The sequence below is a fragment of the Salmo trutta genome, chromosome 5 (genome assembly GCF_901001165.1).
Source record: "Salmo trutta chromosome 5, fSalTru1.1, whole genome shotgun sequence".
Classification (NCBI taxonomy): Eukaryota; Metazoa; Chordata; class Actinopteri; order Salmoniformes; family Salmonidae; genus Salmo; species Salmo trutta.
In genome coordinates, this window is record NC_042961.1 from 7,550,167 (window position 1) to 7,569,514 (window position 19,348).

The 19,348-nt window shown below is 43.6% G+C and overlaps 2 pseudogenes; both read left to right on the top strand.

The window, feature by feature from the left end:
* Positions 1-284: 284 nt before the first annotated feature.
* LOC115193582 (neurofilament light polypeptide-like) lies at positions 285-5,334 on the top strand (annotated as a pseudogene).
* A 5,927-nt stretch (positions 5,335-11,261) lies between these two features.
* On the top strand, positions 11,262-18,744 carry LOC115193585 (catechol O-methyltransferase domain-containing protein 1-like; annotated as a pseudogene).
* The last annotated feature ends 604 nt before the right edge of the window (positions 18,745-19,348 follow it).

Consider the following 19,348-nt stretch of genomic DNA (forward strand, 5'->3'; position numbering starts at 1 on the left):
ACAATTGAGACATGGATAGTGTGTGTGCCATTCAGAGAGTGAATGGGCAAGACAAAATATTTAAGTGCCTTTCAATCGGGTATGGTAGTAGGTACCAGGAGCACCGGTTTGAGTTTGTCAAGAACTGCAATGCTGCTGGGTTTTTCACGCTCAACAGTTTCCCATGCGTATCAAGAATGGTCCACCACCCAAATGAGATTCAGACAACTTGACAGTGACACAACTGTGGGAAGCATTGGAATCAACATGGGCCAGCATCCCTGTGGAATGCTTTCAATACCTTGTAGAGTCCATGCCCTGATGAATTGAGTGCAACGCAATATTAAGAAGGTGTTCCTAATGATTTGTACAGTCAGTGTATCTACTGAGTGACTTTCACCTGATCTAAAAGCACTTTCTCAACACTTTTTTTGTATGGGGGGGGGGGGGGGGTGAGGGCAGTTAGGGGTTACATATACCCCAAAATTATAAAAATGTTGAATATGAAATGTGTTAAAATATGTGAATCACTGTGTATCTTTTTCTAACATACATCTATCAAGTGACATGGAGTTAATGTAGTGCTTATTTTAGTGATGATACACTATTTTACAATAAAAAAGCTGAGACATTGTTTAGTTACACTTTCCATTTACTAATCTCTCTCTATAGAGCTTTTCATCTCTGATCAAGAGAGTAAATATCATATTCTGATATCATATTCACATTATTCACTGAAATACATAATTGATTTCTATGAACAACCTACCGTACTCTATGAGGTGTAAATTAATGCTGTATCACTGGAACACATCCAGGCCAACCCTTCTCAGCCAGCCTGTCTCCGCCAAGCCAAGCAGACCCATGTGTTTTCCTCATGTAGACATTTGTAAAACGTTGTGAGATTAAAGGGCAACTCCACCCATTTTCAACCTAATTTTCACTGGTTTGGTGCTGGAGATGATGAATATGAGGTTGAAAAGTGTTTGAAATGCCCTTTAAAAGTGCTGCTTGACTGAGAAATGGGAGCAGTTATGTCTAGGCTTAGGGTCATTCTTACTTGACTATTTTACACTAGCTTTACAATCTCTTATATACAGTAATATACAGTTCAATTACAACGCAAGCACATTCAGCCAAACCAGAATCTGCAACCCCTTTCTATAATATAAAAAAAATCATCAAAACAACGAAAGCTATGGATAAAACAGTCTGATCACCTGACAATGTATTGAAATCATATTACTTTTAATTTTGAGGTGTCTTTCTAGACTGCTGAAGTGAAATTATCTCCTATGCGTCAATGATGTCTGCGACAAAACGATGAGGGAGAGAAAGAGACGGACAGAGAGAGAGAACACAGGTGAGGACGCGCGCGTTGGCAGACAGTCAAGCCTACAGCTGATTCTATACATTTTCAGCACTATGGACAGTTCCATTCTGCAGCGCGAGCAGACAGAGCGGGTATAAAAGGTTGCTTAGCCTGCACACCAGCACAGCTTAGTATACTGAGGCAATATGAGCCACAGAATGGACTATCATTCAGGTTCTCCGCATAGGGGAGCTCAAGCTGAGTATTGCTGCTATCAACCCAAACTGACCGGATCCCCCTCTGCATCCAGGACCATTGGCTTTGAGTCGACTATCGCAGATATGAACAGAGGATATGCGACGACGCTGAAGAGCGAATTCGGATCATTTCCGAGATCATCGGAGAGCCTTTTCGATTTATCAAACCCATTTACCGGGGTGTTGACGAAAATGAATGAGAAAGAACTGCTCCATGGGCTGAACGACCGTTTCGCCGGATTCATAGAGAAGGTGCGTCATTTGGAGCATCAAAATGAATTGTTTGAGAGGGAAATCGAGGAAATCAAACTAAAGGCACAGTCCCCTACGTCTCTGGCCCAGGAGCACCAGCTGGAACTTATGGACCTGAGGAACCTAGTTCATGACATCACCCTTCAGAAGCGTCAGATCGAGATAGAGCATCAGAACCTGGAGGAAGATTTCCTCACCTTGAGAGACAAGTACGAGCAGGAGGCACGTGACCGCTCGGATGTAGAAAACGGCATCCTTGTGCTGAAAAAGGACGCCAACGATGCATACCTCGCCAAACTTCAGTTGGACAAGAAAGCGCAGTCTCTGGTGGACGAGATCCACTTCCTGAAGAAGAACCATGAGGACGAGACATCAGAAATGGTGGCCCAGATCCAAGAGTCTCAAGTAACGGTCAAGGCGCATGACTTTGGCAAACCTGACGTCACTGCAGCTCTCCGGGACATCCGTGCACAGTTAGAAGGTTACGCCGCCTCCGACTTTCAGCAGGCCCGAGGAGGGCTTCCGTGTCCAGTTCGCAAAGTTAACCAAAGCGGCAGAGAGCAACAGAGAGGCGTTGAAGGCGACCCAGCAGGAGATCCAGGAGAATAGAAGGCACCTGCAGGGGAAAACAATTGAACTGGACTGTGGGAAAGGAATGAGAGAGGCCCTGGAAAAACAACTACAAGACCTGGAGGAGCGTCACTATGCGGAAATGATTCATTACCAGGTAGACTGTGATTTATTTTGTACCTCTAATTGTAAGTAAACATACACATTTTTATGATTCATATTTGTATTCAGGGCTATGTTGTAGGTGTAGGCCACAAATATAGGCCCCATGTGAACTGTATCATTATTGGAATATAATTTCCTCATATAGGCCTATAGGGGTAGAACACTATTTCTCCCCTTCATTTCTCCTTGTTGTCATACCAACCAAAGTGGCTGGTTTACCCTATTATTGACACTACTTGTGTGCTTTTCTGTCCAGGACACTATCAGGCAGCTGGAGAATGAGGTGACCAATGCTAAACTAGACATGTCTGGCTACCTGAGAGAGTACCAGGACCTGCTGAATGTCAAAATGGCTTTGGATGTGGAGATTCTCTCTTACAGGTAAGGGACATCAACTCCATCTCTCCCATATATAAAATCATTGACTGAGGAAAATACCATATAGTTTATAGTGTGTTCCTGGATCTATTTCTGAGGATAACTGAGGTGTGGACATTTTATTCCAGCCCAGCGCTAATACATCTGATTCAACTTAGTGCTATGTTAGAGCAAAACTGTGCAAAAGTGTCATGGCGATGTTGAGAGATTACAACAAAACACAGTCCATAGTTAACAAATGAAACAGTAGACATTTTATTGAAATAGTTTGATTTCATGTTTAACATCAAATGAACATAGACCATATCACAACACAGAATGACACTATAATCATGATATGGATATTCAGACATATCCACACACACTGTTCTCACGAGCTGACATGGATGTGCACAGCGGTGATCAGTCTGGCATTTACGAGGCTAACACATTGGGACATATCCATATTATAGTCATGACGGTAATAACACGTCTCTCTGCCTCCCTATAGGAAACTCCTGGAGGGTGAGGAGTCCCGTCTGTACACCATCTCTGACACCCACATCTCCATGCCCTGCATCTACCGCCAGTCCCCCGTCTACACCCTGCCTTACCTGGCCCGGCAGGGAGGGCCCACACGCAGGTCTGAGCCCCAGTACAAGTTTGTTGAGGAGATCATCACTGAGACCACCAGAGACATGGAGATGTCCGAGATCGAGGAGACAGACTCCGAGGAGACGGACGGGGGAGAGGGAGACGAATTGAGACAGAAGCAGGGAGAAGAGAGTGACAAAGCTGAGAAGAGGAGTGGGGGAGAGGTGGATGAGGAAAAAGAGAAAGATAGAGGTAAAGTGGATGTTGAAGTGGACGCCCCGGAGGAAAAGGGTGAACAGGAGGAAGAGTCTAAGAGACAGCAGATGGTAACATCAGCAGAGGTCGAGGTAAATGGACATGGAGTTAGCCCAAGCGAGGGAGAAAATGGAGAGGAGGAAGATGATGAAAGAGAGGAGGAAAAGGGGGGTGAGCCAGATGCAATCAAAAAGACAGAGGACATTGACAGAGGTGAAAATACACAAAGTGAAGTCAAATCAGCTGAGGCCACCAGTGAGGGAGAGAAGGAAAAACTAGACACAACAGAGAAGCTAGACAGCGAGATAAAGGAGACATTAGAAAAAGATGACACCCCAAAACATGGCGAATCCCAACCAGAGGTTCCCATGAATGGTGACATCTCAACAGAACCCAAAACTTCAGAGTCAGAAAGTTCAGTAAAAGGTGAACCACAGGTCCACACAGAAGACATCTCCAAAGAACCCAAAAAGGTGTCAAAAGAGAGAAAAAAACAAAGCCCTTTAAAAGAGAAGAAGGAGGTAGATCTGAAAGAGGAGAGTGCCCCAACAGATCAACAACAAGATAGCCCAAAAGAAAGTCCCATCAAAGAGAGAAAAAAGGTAGATCTGACAGAGCAGAGTGCCCCAACACTGGAGCAGAAACCTGATCAGAAAGAGCACAGAGAGTCAGAGCAACCTCAAGAGGCAGAGAGTGCTGTGACAATACAGGAAGAGGATCTCCCTGAGCCCACAGAGAAGGACATGGAATCCCCTGATATCACTGCAGAGCTGAAGAGCAGTTCAACCAAGGAGACAGTGGAGCAGGTGAAGTCACCTGATGATTCTGGTGTAAAAACAACACAGGATGAGAAAACAGTAGGAGGTAAAATGCCAGACAGAATTCTCAGCACAACAAGTGAGTGTAAAGAAGAGCCTGTGCAAAAGACTCCTAAAAAGGAGGTGGGTCCGACAGAGCCAGAAGTGAGCAGCAAGGAACATAGTGTAAAAGGTGTTGTGCAGAATGAACATAATGGCAGTGAAAAGGTCACAAAAGATGTCTCAATGGGTGAGGAAAAAGGGAAAGAATCTGAGACATCCTCTAAATCAGACCCCAATGTGACTCCTAAAGAAGAAACAACCCGGTATCCAGAGCCAACTGTCACCCATAAAGAAGAGACATCCCCTAAACCGGACCCTAATGTTACCCTTAAAGATGAAACATCCCCTAAACCGTACCACACTGTTGCCCCTAAAGAGGACACATCCCCTAAACCAGAACAAGCAGTCACCCCTGAAGATGAAACAACCACAAAACCAGACCAAACTGTCACCGCTAAAGAGGAGACATCCCCACAACAGGAGCCAACCGTCCCCCCTAAAGAAGAGACATCCCCTAATCCGGACAAACCTGTCACCCCTAAAGAAGAAACTTTCCAAAAACCAGAACTAACAGTCCGCCCTAAAGAAGAAACTTTCCCAAAAACCAAAACTAGCAGTCACCACTAAAGCAGAAACTTCCCCAAAACAAGAACCAGCAGTCACCACTAAAGAAGAAACTTCCCCAAAACCAGATCTAGCAGTCACCTCTAAAGAAGAAACTTTCTCAAAACTAGAACTAGCAGCCACCCCTAAAGTAGAATCTTCCCCAAATCCAGAACTAGCAATCACCACTAAAGAAGAAACTTCCCCAAAACCAGAACAAGCAGTCAGCCCTAAAGAAGAATCTTCCCCAAAATCAGAACCAGCAGTCACCCATAAAGCAGAAATTTCCCAAAAACCAGACCCCACTGTCACTGCTAAAGAAGAAACAACCCCGCAACCAGAGCCAACTGTCAATCCTAAAGAGGAGACATCCCCTAAAAAGTACCCCACTGGCAACCCTAAAGAGGAGACATCCTCGCAAAAGGAGCCAACCATCACCCCTAAAGAGGAGACATCCCCTAAACCGTACCCCACTGTCACCCCTAAAGAAGAAAAATCCCCTAAACCGTTCCCCAATGTTGCCCCTAAAGAGGAGACATCCCCTAAAGCAGAGTTAGCAGTCACCGCTAAATTAGAAACTTCCCCAAAACCAGATCAAGCAGTCACCCCTGAAGAACAAACTTCCCCAAAACCAGAACTAGCAGTCACCCCTAAAGAAGAAACTTCCTCAAAACCAGAACTAGCAGTCAGCCCTAAAAAAGAAACTTTCCCAAAACCAGAACTAGCAGTCACCCCTATAGAAGAAACTTCCCCAAATCCAGTACCAGCAGTCACTCCTAAAGTAGAAACTTCCCCAAAACCAGAACCAGCAGTCACCCCTAAAGAAGAAACTTCCCCAAAACCAGAACTAGCAGTCACCACTGAAGTAGAAACTTCCCCAAATCCAGAGCCAACTGTCACTCCTAAAGAGGAGACATCCCCTAAACCGTACCCCACGGTCAACCCTAAAGAGGAGACATCCCCACAACAGGAGACAACCGTCACCCCTAAAGACAAGACATCCCCTAAACCGGACCTCACTGTCACCCTTAAAAAAGAAACTTTCTCAAAACCAGAACCAGCAGTCACCCCTAAAGAAAAAACTTACCCAAAACCAGAACCAGCAGTCAACCATAAAGCAGACATTTCCCAAAAACCAGACCCCACTGTCACTCCTAAAGAGGAGACATCCCCTAAAAAGTTTGCCACTGTCAACCCTAAAGAGGAGACATCCCCACGAAAGGAGCTAACCGTCACCCCTAAAGAGGAGACATCCCCTAAACCATACCCCACTGTAACCCCTAAAGAAGAAACATCCCCTAAACCGTTCCCCACTGTCGCCCCTAAAGAGGAGACATCCCCTATACCAGAACTAGCAGTCACCACTAAAGAAGAAACTTCCCCAAAACCAGAACCAGCAGTCACCTCTAGATTAGAAACTTCCCCAAAACCAGATCTAGCAGTCACCCCTGAAGAAGAAACTTCCCCTGAACCAGAACTAGCAGTCACCCCTAATGAAGAAACTTCCCCAAAACCAGAACCAGCAATCACCCCTAAAGTAAAAACTTCCCCGAAACTAGAACTAACAGTCACCCCTAAAGTAGAATCTTCCCCAAAACCAGAACCAGCAGTCACCCCTAAAGAAGAAACTTCCCCTAAACCAGAACCAGCAGTCACCCCTAAAGTAGAAACTTCCCCAAAATCAGAACCAGCAGTCACCCATAAAGCAGACATTTCCCAAAAACCAGACGCCACTGTCACTCCTAAAGAAGAAATAACCCCGCAACCAGCGCCAAATGTCAAACCTAAAGAGGAGACATCCCCTAAAAAGTATCCCACTGTCAACCCTAAAGTGGAGACATCACCGCGAAAGGAGCCAGCCGTTACCCCTAAAGAGGAGACATCCACTAAACAGTACCCCACTGTAACCTCTAAAGAAGAAACATCCCCTAAACCGTTCCCCACTGTCGCCCGTAAAGAGGAGACATCCCCTAAACCAGAACTAGCAGTCACCACTAAAGAAGAAACTTCCCCAAAACCAGAACCAGCAGTCACCGCTAAATTAGAAAATTCCCCAAAACCACACCTAGCAGTCACCCCTGACGAAGAAACTTCCCCAAAACCAGAACTAGCAGTCACCCCTAAAGAAGAAACTGCCCCAAAACCAGAACTAGCAGTCACCCCTAAAGTAGAAACTTCCCCAAAACCAGTACCAGCAGTCACCCCTAAAGTAGAAACTTCTCCAAAACCAAAACCAGCAGTCAACCCTAAAGTAGAAACTTCCCCAAAACCAGACCCAACCATCACCCCTAAAGTGGAAATATCCCGTAAACCAGACTCAACCCTCACCCCAGAATCAACGACCACCCCTAAACCATGCTCAACCCTCACCCCAGAATCAACGACCACCCCTAAACCATACTCAAACCTCACCCCAGAATCAACCCTCACCCCAGAATCAACGACCACCCCTAAACCAGACTCAACCCTCACCCCAGAATCAACGACCACCCCTATGGAAGAGAGTGAAACGACCAGCAGTGGTGACAAAGCTAAGACAATCACACCACCAGAGAAACAGATTCCTGAAGTTGCAGAGAGCAAGGACTCCCACAGGGAGGTGCCAGAAAGCAACACAACTCAGGAGAAACCAGAAGAAAGTATGGACAAAGAGCCTGAGAAGGTTACAGATCCCAAAGATGGAACCCCAAAGACAGAGAGCGTGAAGACCAAGGCCTCTGAGTTAAAACCTGAACATGTTGAGATATCTATTACAAAGACATCACCAGTGAAAGAAGAGGATGTATCAGCCGTGGGTTTGAAAGATCAGACAGTTGATGAGAAGATAACGGAACAAGAGCAATTTTAAATAGACGAGAACTGCTTTACAGGAGGTGATGGAGAGAGCAAAGATGACAAAACTGCGAACAGGACAAGCTGCTGAGCCAATCGCAGAGAAGCAAGCTAAACCTAAAATTTGTGACTTAACCTGTTTTTAGAATGACTAGATTTAGAGGTCAGTAGAGGTTTTCTGTAAAACTGCATGGTTAGTGCAAGCCTTTAAAGCAATATGAGAACTGCTCCGCCTTAAAATATGTCCCCCTCCCACATTCTGAAATTGTATTTATGTCTCCCCCAGTTTTATCATATCATTTTATCATGGAATGTGTTACAAACCGATGCATAGGTGTGCTTTTGGACCATGTGGATGCCTCCGAGTGGTCGGGTAGGCTGTTTGGAGTGTTCATCCGACTGGATATTTTTTATTTATTTACAATCATAATAACGTCCCCCCCACTTCCAAAATCAAAGTTGCGCCCCAGATTATGAGGCACAATTAATGAACTCCTGCAAGAGAGATGTACTGTCATATTGAATGTAACAAATCAAAAGCTCTATTTTGCTCTATCTATTTACTTCTGACCAATGGATGAAAATGTACATAGGGATGATAATGAGAATGGTTGATAATGTGATTTGATCATGCCTGAATGTGCTGAGCAATAAATGCTATTTGAAGAGCACTTCTGTTTGCAGCTATTCTTACAAACTGTGCTGTATTTCACCTGATAAGATGGTATCACATATAGAATTTGTCAGAGTTTCTCCCCTATGCAGAAGCAAGGTGAATTCCAACAGCACTAGGTTGAATTCAAAATAAATCTCCCCTTCACCCGCATCCTATTTCCCCAAAGCATGCCAGAGACTCATGGTTGAGCCCTTTATATTGAACAAAAATATAAATGCAACATATTGAGTTACAGTTCATATAAGGAAATCAATCAATTGAAATAAATGTATTAGGCCCTAATCTATGGATTTCACATGACTGGGAATACAGATATGCATCTGTTGGTCACTACACCGGCTCCAACGCTCATCGGGTGGGGCAGGGCTCGCAAACTATTACAGACTACGAAGGGAAGCACAGCCGAGAGCTGCCCAGTCACACGAGCCTACCAGACGAGCTAAATAACTTCTATGCTCGCTTAGAGACAAGTTACACTGAAACATGCATGAGAGAATCAGTTGTTCCTGACGACTGTATGATCACGCTCTCCGCAGCCGATGTGAGTAAGACCTTTAAACAGGTCAACATTAAGAAGTCCGCAGGGCCAGACGGATTACCAAGACGTGTACTCCGAGAATGCTCTGACCAACTGGCAAGTGTCTGCACTGACATTTTCAACCTATCCCTATCTGAGTCTGTATTACCAACATGTTTCAAGTAGACCACCATAGTTCCTGTCCCCAAGAACACTATTGTAACCTGCCTAAATGATTACCGACCTTTAGCACTCACGTCTGTAGCCATGAAATACTTTGAAAGGCTGGTCATGGCTCACATCAACATCATTATCCCAGAAAAACTAGACCCAGTCCTATTTGCATACCACACCAACAGATCCACAAATGATGCAATCTCTGTTGCACTCTACACTCCCCTTTCACGCCTGGACAAAAGGAACACCTACAGTGAGAACGCTATCCATTGACTACAGCTCAGCATTCAACACCATAATGCCTTCAAAGCTGATCACTAAGCTAAGGACCCTGGGACTGAACGCCTCCCTCTGCAACTGGATCCTGGACTTCCTGAAGGGTAAGGGTAGCTTCAGGTTCCTTGGCTTCCACATCACCAACAAACTAACATGGTCCAAGCACACCAAGAAAGTCGTGAAGAGGGCACGACAAAACCTATTACCCCTCAGGAGACTGAAAAGATTTGGCGTGGGTCCTCAGATCCTCAAAAGGTTTTACAGCGGCCCCATCGAGACCATCCTGACGTGTTGCATCACTGCCTGGTATGGAAACTGCTCGGCCTCCAACCGCAAGGCACTACAGAAGGCAGTGCGTACGGCCCAGTATATCACTGGGGCCAAGCTTCCTGCCATCCAGGACCTCTATACCAGGCGGAGTCAGAGGAAGGCCCTAAAAATTGTCAGACTCCAGCCACCCTAGTCATAGACTGTTCTCTCTGCTACAGCACTTTTTTTGTAGGTATTTTCTTAAAACGGCATTGTTGGTTAAGGACTTGTAAGTAAGCACTTGTTGTATTCGGCGCATGTGACAAATAAAATGTGATTTGATTTGATACCTTAACAAAAAAGTTACAGGTGTGGATCAGAAAACCAGTCAGTATCTGGTGTGACCAATATTTGCCTCATGCAGTGCGACACATCTCCTTGATCTCGTCACGATATCTCTGTGCATTCAATTTGCCATTGATAAAATGCATTTGTGTTCATTCTCCATAGCTTATGCCTGCCCATACCATAACCCCACCGCCACCATGGGGCACTCTGTTTACAACGTTGACATCAGCATACCGCTCGCCCACAGTATCAAGAATATGCATATCCTTGCTTCAGGTCCTGAGCTACAGGCAGTTAGATTTGGGTATTTTAGCCGGAAATTGAAAAAAAGTTCTGATCCTTAACTGGGCTTTCTGCCCAGTTTGACTGAACAGTGTTGCTCATACTCAACCCCAATGTTATGCCACCGGGGGGCAATACATGGTTCATCTTGTCACGTTTACTCCTGCTCCCACTCTCTGGCACTCATTGTCGCCAGTTTACTTATTATTATGCACACCTGCCACCATCATTATGCGCCTCATGAGACTCACCTGGACTCCATCACTTCTGATTACCTCCACTATATCTATCATTCCCTTTGGCTGTTTCCCCAGGCAGTATTAGTTATCTTTCTCATGTCCAGATGATAAACTCTTGTTTGGATTGTTCTATTTATTCTAAAATTCGCCCCCTGTACTTGCTTCCTAACTCCTAATGTCTGCGTTACACATCTAGTATTTGTATGTGTTATTTGACCCTCTGTACTGCATACAGTGCGCTTTAAACAGTGGTTCCCTATGGCTGACACCTTGGAAACTCCACTGTTACATCATGGGGATCATGGGGTGGTGTCTGGAAAACACATTGTGAGGAAAGTGTTCTTGTGAAACATCTACATACAGAGTGGTCGATATATTGTCCCTCACCCTAAAAGGATAGTCCAAAACAAACACACATGGAGGCCAATTGGACTTTCCCATCCACTCTGTATAAATTGTAGACCCACATTCCCTCAATACAGTCTCTTTGGTGTTCACTCTATATAGCTGAATAGACACACTTCCAAAATGGCTCCAGACATCAAGATGTATTTCTGCATTCAGCTTGTTCTTGCACTAACAGGTAAATATCTCACTGTACAATTTTTCCATTAGAGAGGAGACGAATGTTTTTATTTAACCTTTTTTAACTAGGCAAGTCAGTTAAGAACAAATTCTTATTTACAATGACAGCCTACCGGGGGACAGTGGGTTAACTGCCTTGTTCAGGGGCAGAATGATAGATTTTGACCTTGTCAGCTCGGGGATTCGATCCAGCAACCTTTCGGCTCTAACCACTAGGCTACAGTACCTGCTGACTAGGGGGGAGACTTAGGCTCAGGGGCCTCATTTATAAACATTTACATACATACAGAATATACCCCAAAATGTGCGTGCACCAATTTCACACAAAAGTTTGAATTTATAAAAACTGAACTTGACTTGAAAATGTGCTCACCTTCCAGCAAACTTTAGACTGTGTATGCACTTTCTAGTGGTTGAAGTTTTGCATTGCAAGCAGGCAAGTAGATTAGTGTGTTGTGCATATGGGGGATATACTGGACACGCTTGTTCATAACAATAAACAAGTTAATAAGATGCAATCATTTGCCATTAGTGAGTAGAGGCAAAATATATTTCGTTTCTCTTAGCATTTTAAAATAACTAGAAATAGGCATCTATTTTCTAGGCTATTATTTATTTAATTTCCATGATCATTGCATAATAAATTCCTCCCCTTTTCTGTGATGGTTTCATACTCACCAGGTTGCTAGCACATAGACCTAGAACAAGTACTGTATACTATTTCTCCCATATCTCATTTAATTGCACCCACTTCATAGTAGTAAATAAACAAGCTATTTTCCTCTAAACCATCTGATCCAGAGCTCAGATCCAGAGCACAGTTTATTAACAGTGGCACAGATGGGTGTAGGTTACTTCTGTAGTTTTCGTCTGAATACTCTAATTTGACATTTCTCAAGTAGACAATATTGCGTTTATACACATAATATATATTTTCAGAACCATTGCAGAATAAATTCTTAAACTACTTGGGCCATGATGGGTTCATATTCCCGAAGTAGCCACAGACTACAAACAATTACCATGCACATCTCTCATTTAACTGGGCCTATTAGATATGCTATTAATTCAAGTATTTTGCTCTATGCACCAGAAAGAAAGCTGGTTTATAACATACAGTAGAATTTGACAGGTGAACAGACATATGACATTTTGCATTGAAGTGTGTAAGTTATGGCCATCACTGTGAGTAGACAATGTTCTAGAATTCGCTCAGTGCAGCAGTGTAGGTTGGAGAAAAAGTAAACGCAAAACGATAGGTCCTATTGAATTCAAACGGTCTGTTTACAGGTCCACAGCTATTTGCCTTTGTTTTTGTCTTTCATAAACTTTTTGTCTGTTAGTAAATGAGACCCCAGGATTGCAACAACTATCTCGCCAGTCACTTTTTCAAATGATGTGGTTGATAAGAGTTGGCTGTTAAGAAACACTTAGTTAGTACCCTAGCAATCGCTGCAAACATAGATAGATTGCTAGCCAACAAGAAAGAGTGGCTAAACAGAGCCTCCACACAACGTGGTTTACAAGCTGCAAAGGAAAGTCTTTATGCTGGACATCAGGGGCAGCCAGAGCAGCTTGTCCCCACATGGAACTCTGAGTTGGTAGATTATTTGAATATCCAAGTGCATGCACATCTCATTGGCTGAGCTGGCAAAATCAGCTGTTTTTGACCAGTAAGCCCACACCATTCTGTTTTTTTCCTTACAGGCCAAACGAGGGCACAGACTCAGAGAATATCCATCTTTTTAACATCTTTAAGTACTTCAATTTCTTATCCTGATGTTGACAGTAAAGAATTCTTTACAAAGGTTAACTTGCTAAATCCTGAACACGCTGTAATCAATATTTGCGAACACGGCTTTGGGGCTGACAATCAAAATGACCTTTAAAATGACCATGCAAAACTAAATTTGTAACTGATGTTTTTTTGGTCAGGCACAGGAATAGGATCTGCCCTGCCAGGTAAGAGCCACAGTGGAGGGAAGAACGACCCAGTGCTGAAGTATGTCGTGAACAACTCACTGAGAGAACATCCTGTCATGACCAAACTCAGACTAGTAAGACTGGACTGGGTTAGAGCCAGGGTTAGGGTTGAGGTTGAGACTAGTGTTAGGGTTGAACTGGGATGAGGACATGAAACTAGAGTTAGGGTTGGACTGGTAAGACTGGACTGGGTTAGAGCCAGGGTTAGGGTTGAGGTTGAGGCTAGTGTTAGAGTTGAACTGGGATGAGGACATGAAACTAGAGTTAGGGTTGGACTGGTAAGACTGGACTGGGTTAGAGCCAGGGTTAGGGTTGAGGTTGAGACTAGTGTTAGAGTTGAACTGGGATGAGGACATGAAACTAGGATTGGGGTTGGACTGGTAAGACTGGGGAGAACCAGGGTGTTTATGAGATGAAAAGCAGGAATGTACTGTACATACAAAGCAGATAGATACAGAGAGATGCTGGTTTTCTACATTATCATGACAGTTAAATAGGCTACTATAACCACTAGAGGTCAGCACAGTACTATACAAACACTGTGCTGAGACGCTGCAGTCAGCAACACGGCGTAAATACATTGTTTGATTAGATTATGTCATAAAAAAAGTCATGTTTTAGTCTTTTTTTGTCGATGTCTGAAATCAAATTTTGTGTTAAACGCTCTATAACAAAGCTTTCTTAGTGTCCAACAAGCTTTCTAAACCTTGTTCTGAACACCTCCAAAACAAAGGTCATGTATGGCAAGACGGTACACTGTCCTTCTCTCAGCACAAATCAAAGCTGCAGGCTAAAGTTAAATCTAGACTTTGTTTCCTCTATCGTAATCGCTCCTCTTTCACCCCAGCTGCCAAACTAACCCTGATTCAGATGACCATCCTACCCATGCTAGATTATGGAGATGTCATTTCTAGATCGGCAGGTAAGGGTGCTCTCGCTAGATGTTCTTTACCATTCGGCCATCAGATGTGCCACCAATGCTCTTTATAGGACACATCACTGCACTCTATACTCCTCTGTAAACCGGTCATCTCTGTATACCCGTCGCAAGACCCACTGGTTGGTGCTTATTTATAAAACCCTATTAGGCCTCACTCCCCTCTATCTGAGATATCTACTGCACCCCTCATCCACCTCATACAACACCCATTCTGCCAGTCACATTCTGTTAAAGGTCTCCAAAGCACACAAATCCCTGGGTCGCTCGTCTTTCAGTTTGCTGCAGCTAGCGACTGGAACGAGCTGCAACAAACACTCAAACTAGACAGTTTTATCTCAATCTCTTCATTCAAAGACTCAATCATGGACACTCTTACTGACAGTTGTGGCTGCTTTGCGTGATGTATTGTTGTCTTTACCTTCTGGCCCTTTGTGCTGTTGTCTGTGCCCAATAATGTTTGTACCATGTTTTGTGCTACTACCATGTTGTGTTTCTACCATGTTGTTGTCATGTTGTGTTGCTACTATGCTGCGTTGTCATGTGTTGCTGCCTTCCTATGTTGTAGTCTTAGGTCTCTCTGTATGCAGTGATGTGTTGTCTCTCTTGTCGTGATGTGTGTTTTGTCCTATATTTAAAAAATTAATTAAAAAATAAAACATTAATCCCAGCCCCCGTCTCTGCAGGAGACCTTTTGCCTTTTGATAGGCCGTCATTGAATTTGTTCTTAACTGATTTACCTAGTTAAATAAAGGTTAAATAAAATAAAAATTCTCCTTCCTTCATGTTGCAGAAAACCCTTGAGGACCTATGAAGCATCATGCTGGTTGCTAGTGAACAAGCACAACTGATGGCAAATCTGGCCAAACTGATCAATGCCAGCAAAACCATTGAAATTGGTATGTAATGATAAAACAAGCTTAATACTGAAAACATTTAATGTTACTATATTATTTGGAATATATTTCATTGTGCCAATCTTTTCAATATTCACTAATTCTGAATTAACTTCCCTCATTCTTATATCAGAAGAGACTAATGTTAATATTTTCCTTCTCTCCAGGGATGTACACGGGGTACAACACCCTGAACAAGGCATTGGTTGTACCAGAGAAGGGTCAAGTGGTAGCATGTGAAATAGACGACGAATACGTGAACATTGCTAAACCTTTCTTTAAAGAGGTCAGATCAACATTCCGCTTGTCGTTCAGCTAGTTTACTTGCTCCATCATTCCTCTAGACAGGAATTAGATCTGTTTGTCCAGTATTCAACCCCAATACAACATCTAAACCCATTCAACTCATTGGAATTCAGAAACATCAATTGTCTCCCCAAAAGCTTCAATACAGCATATTCAGTATCTAACATCTGTCAGTCAGACTTCACAAAGTGCTGTGGGTGGAGTAGTGAGGCCGTCTGCTCAGAAGAAAGTGTCTACGAAAGGTGCAAAGCCTAGCAGCAGAGAATCCCTACAATGAACTTAATGCCCCCTCCAAACCCCAACAGTAGAAATACTACTGTACACAACACAGGTCAACCATTGTGACAGAAAATGGTTGCTATTGTCTGCCTCAAACCATCTACTCGAAATCAAGTCAAAATGTAATTTAAAGCACATTGAAACATCTCAATGGACTTAACAGTACAGAAGCCTAGACAATGAAAGACATGTAACTAACTACCTTTCTCTTTTCTAGGCCGGAGTCGAGGATAAAATTAATGTCCGTCTTCAAATGTGTATAAAAACACTTGGTAGGTGACTGACTTTAAAGAACCCAAACACGATTCCGTTGTGAAACGGGTCAATCCTTTTCAACGTGATCTTTTGTTTGTCCTAGATGAGTTGATAGCTGCTGGGGAAGCTGGAACCTATGACTTTGTGTTCATCGATGCGGATAAACGGAACTATGACAGATATTATGAGAAGTCTCTTGAGCTTGTGAGACAAGGGGGCATCATTGCCATCGATAATGTGAGTAGCCTATGCCCAAAATTGTATTCCTACAAGCGAGTCGTGATTTTGAAAATGATTTGAATAATGCCAGCATGCAATCGATTTTATCTAATAAGCTAACTGAGGTAAAGATGCATGAAAATATAGGCCTATATATAAAACACAGAGAAATATATATATATATTTTTTTTCAACTTTATTTAACCAGGTAGGCTAGTTGAGAACAAGTTCTCATTTGCAACTGCGACCTGGCCAAGAAAAAGCAAAGAAGTTTGACACATACAACAACACAGAGTTACACATGGAATAAACAAACATACAGTCAAAAATACAGTAGAAAAATCTATATACAGCATGTGCAAATTAGGTAGGATAAGAGAGGTAAGGCAATAAATAGGCCATGGTGGCGAAGTAATTACAATATAGCAATTAAACACTGGAATGGTAGGATGTACCGAAGATGAATGTGCAAGTAGAGATACTGGGGTGCAAAGGAGCAAGATAAATAAATACAGTATGGGGATGAGGTAGATTGGATGGGCTAATTACAGATGAGCTATGTACAGGTGCAGTGATCTGTGAGCTGCTCTGACAGCTGGTGCTTAAAGCTAGTGAGGGAGGTAAGAGTCTCCAGCTTCAGAGATTTTTGCAGTTCGTTCCAGTCATTGGCAGCAGAGAACTGGAAGGATAGGCGGCCAAAGGAGGAATTGGCTTTGGGGGTGACCAGTGAGATATACCTGCTGGAGCACGTGCTACGAGTGGGTGCTGCTATGGTGACCAGTGAGCTGAGACAAGGCGGGGACTTTACCTAGCAGAGGCTTATAGATGACCTGGAGCCAGTGGATTTGGAGACGAGTATGAAGCGATGGGCAGCCAACGAGAGTGTACAGGTCACAGTGGTGGGTAATATATGGGGCATTGGTGACAAAATGGATGGCACTGTGATAAACTGCATCAAATTTGTTGAGTAGAGTGTTGGAGGCTATTTTGTAGATGACATCGCCGAAGTCGAGGATTGGTAGGATGGTCAGTTTTACGAGGGTATGTTTGGCTGCATTGGTGAAGGATGCTTTGTTGCGAAATAGGAAGCCGATTCTAGATTTAATTTTGGATTGGAGATGCTTAATGTGAGTCTGGAAGGAGAAATTACAGTCTAGCCAGACACACAGGTATTTGTAGTTATCCACATATTCTAAGTCAGAACTGTCCAGAGTAGTGAGTCTGGACGGGCGGGCAGGTGCAGGCAGTGATCGGTTGAAGGGCATGCATTTAGTTTTACTTGCATTTAAGAACAGTTGGAGGCCATGGAAGGAGAGTTGTATGGCATTGAAGCTCGTCTGGAGGTTAGTTAACACAGTGTCCAAAGAAGGGCCAGAAGTATACAGAATGGTGTCGTCTGCGTAGAGGTGGATCAGAGAATCACCAGCAGCGAGAGCGACATCATTGATGTATACAGAGAAGAGAGTCGGCCCGAGAATTTAACCCTGTGGCACACCCATAGAGACTGCAAGAGGTCCGAACAACAGGCCCTCCGATTTGACACACTGAACTCTATCAGAGAAGTTGTCGGTGAACCAGGCGAGGCAATCATTTGAGAAACCAAGGCTGTTGAGTCTGCCAATAAGAATGTGGTGATTGACAGAGTCGAAAGCCTTGGCTAGGTCGATGAATATGGCTGTACAGTAATGTCTCTTAGCGATGGCGGTTATGATATCGTTTAGGACCTTGAGCGAGGCTGAGGAGCAACCATGACCAGCTCTGAAACCAGATTGCATAGCGGAGAGGTTACGGTGGGATTCAAAGTGGTCGGTATTCCGTTTGTTGACTTGGCATTCGAAGACCTTAGAAAGGCAGGGTAGGATAGATATAGGTCTGTAGCAGAAGGGGTCTAGAGTGTCTCCCCCTTTGAAGAGGGGGATGACCGCGGAAGCTTTCCAATCTTTGGGAAACCTATCACATCTATCCTCAGTCTGAGCCTCTCTCCTCAACTGTCTCCCTCTTCACCTCACTCCTCTAATCTGTCTATCTGATTACCCTTCCTTGACCTGTCTATGTAATTACCCTTCCTTTACCTGTTTATCACCTGTCTATCTAATTACACTTCCTTGACCTGTCTTTCTGACCTTCTGACCACAGGACACCTCACCTGTATCTCTGATCCCCCCCACCTTCTCCCCCAGGTACTCTGGAGTGGTAAAGTGGTGGACCCTGCTCCTGATGACCTGACCTCCCAGGCTCTGGACAAGCTCAACAAGAAACTTCACATGGACCAGAGGATCGATCTGAGCATGCTCACTGTGGGCGACGGACTCACCCTGGCCATCAAACGCTAACGATAACCCATGCTAACTCATACTAACCCGTGATGACTCATGCTTAACGCATGCTTACTCCAAACCCACTGTGATTTATTGGGGATTTATTTGAGATGTAGTAAACATGAAGGGCTGGACTAAATAGATGTTATTTTCAACAAATACTGTACGTGTACGAGTGAGATTCAGTTTCTACTTGAAATTCGAAAGCATGTCAGCCTCTGTCTCAGTAAGAGCTAAATCACTACCTTTGACTCGCAGAGATTTTATTTTTTCAGGGTGGGACTAAAATAATTTTTATTAGATTTCAATTGAGTACAGGCTTAACTTCTATGGGCTACATGGGACGCTAGCGTCCCACCTGCGGGACACAGCCAGTGAAATATCAGGGCTGCAAATTCAAAAACAACAAAATGTCATAATTCAACTTTCTCAAACATACAACTATTTTACACCATTTTAAAGATACACTTCTCCTTGATGTAACCACATTGTCCGATTTCAAAAAGGCTTTACAGCGAAAGCAAAACACTAGATTATGTTAGGAGAGTACATAGACAAATATAACCACACAGCCATTTTCCAAGCAAGGACATGTGTCAATAAAACCCAAACCACAGTTAAATGAAGCACTAACCTTTGACGATCTTCATCAGATGACACTCCTAGGACATTATGTTACACAATACATGTATGTTTTGTTCGATAAAGTTCATATTTATATCCAGAAACAGCATTTTACATTGGCGCGTGATGTTCAGAAAATGTATTCC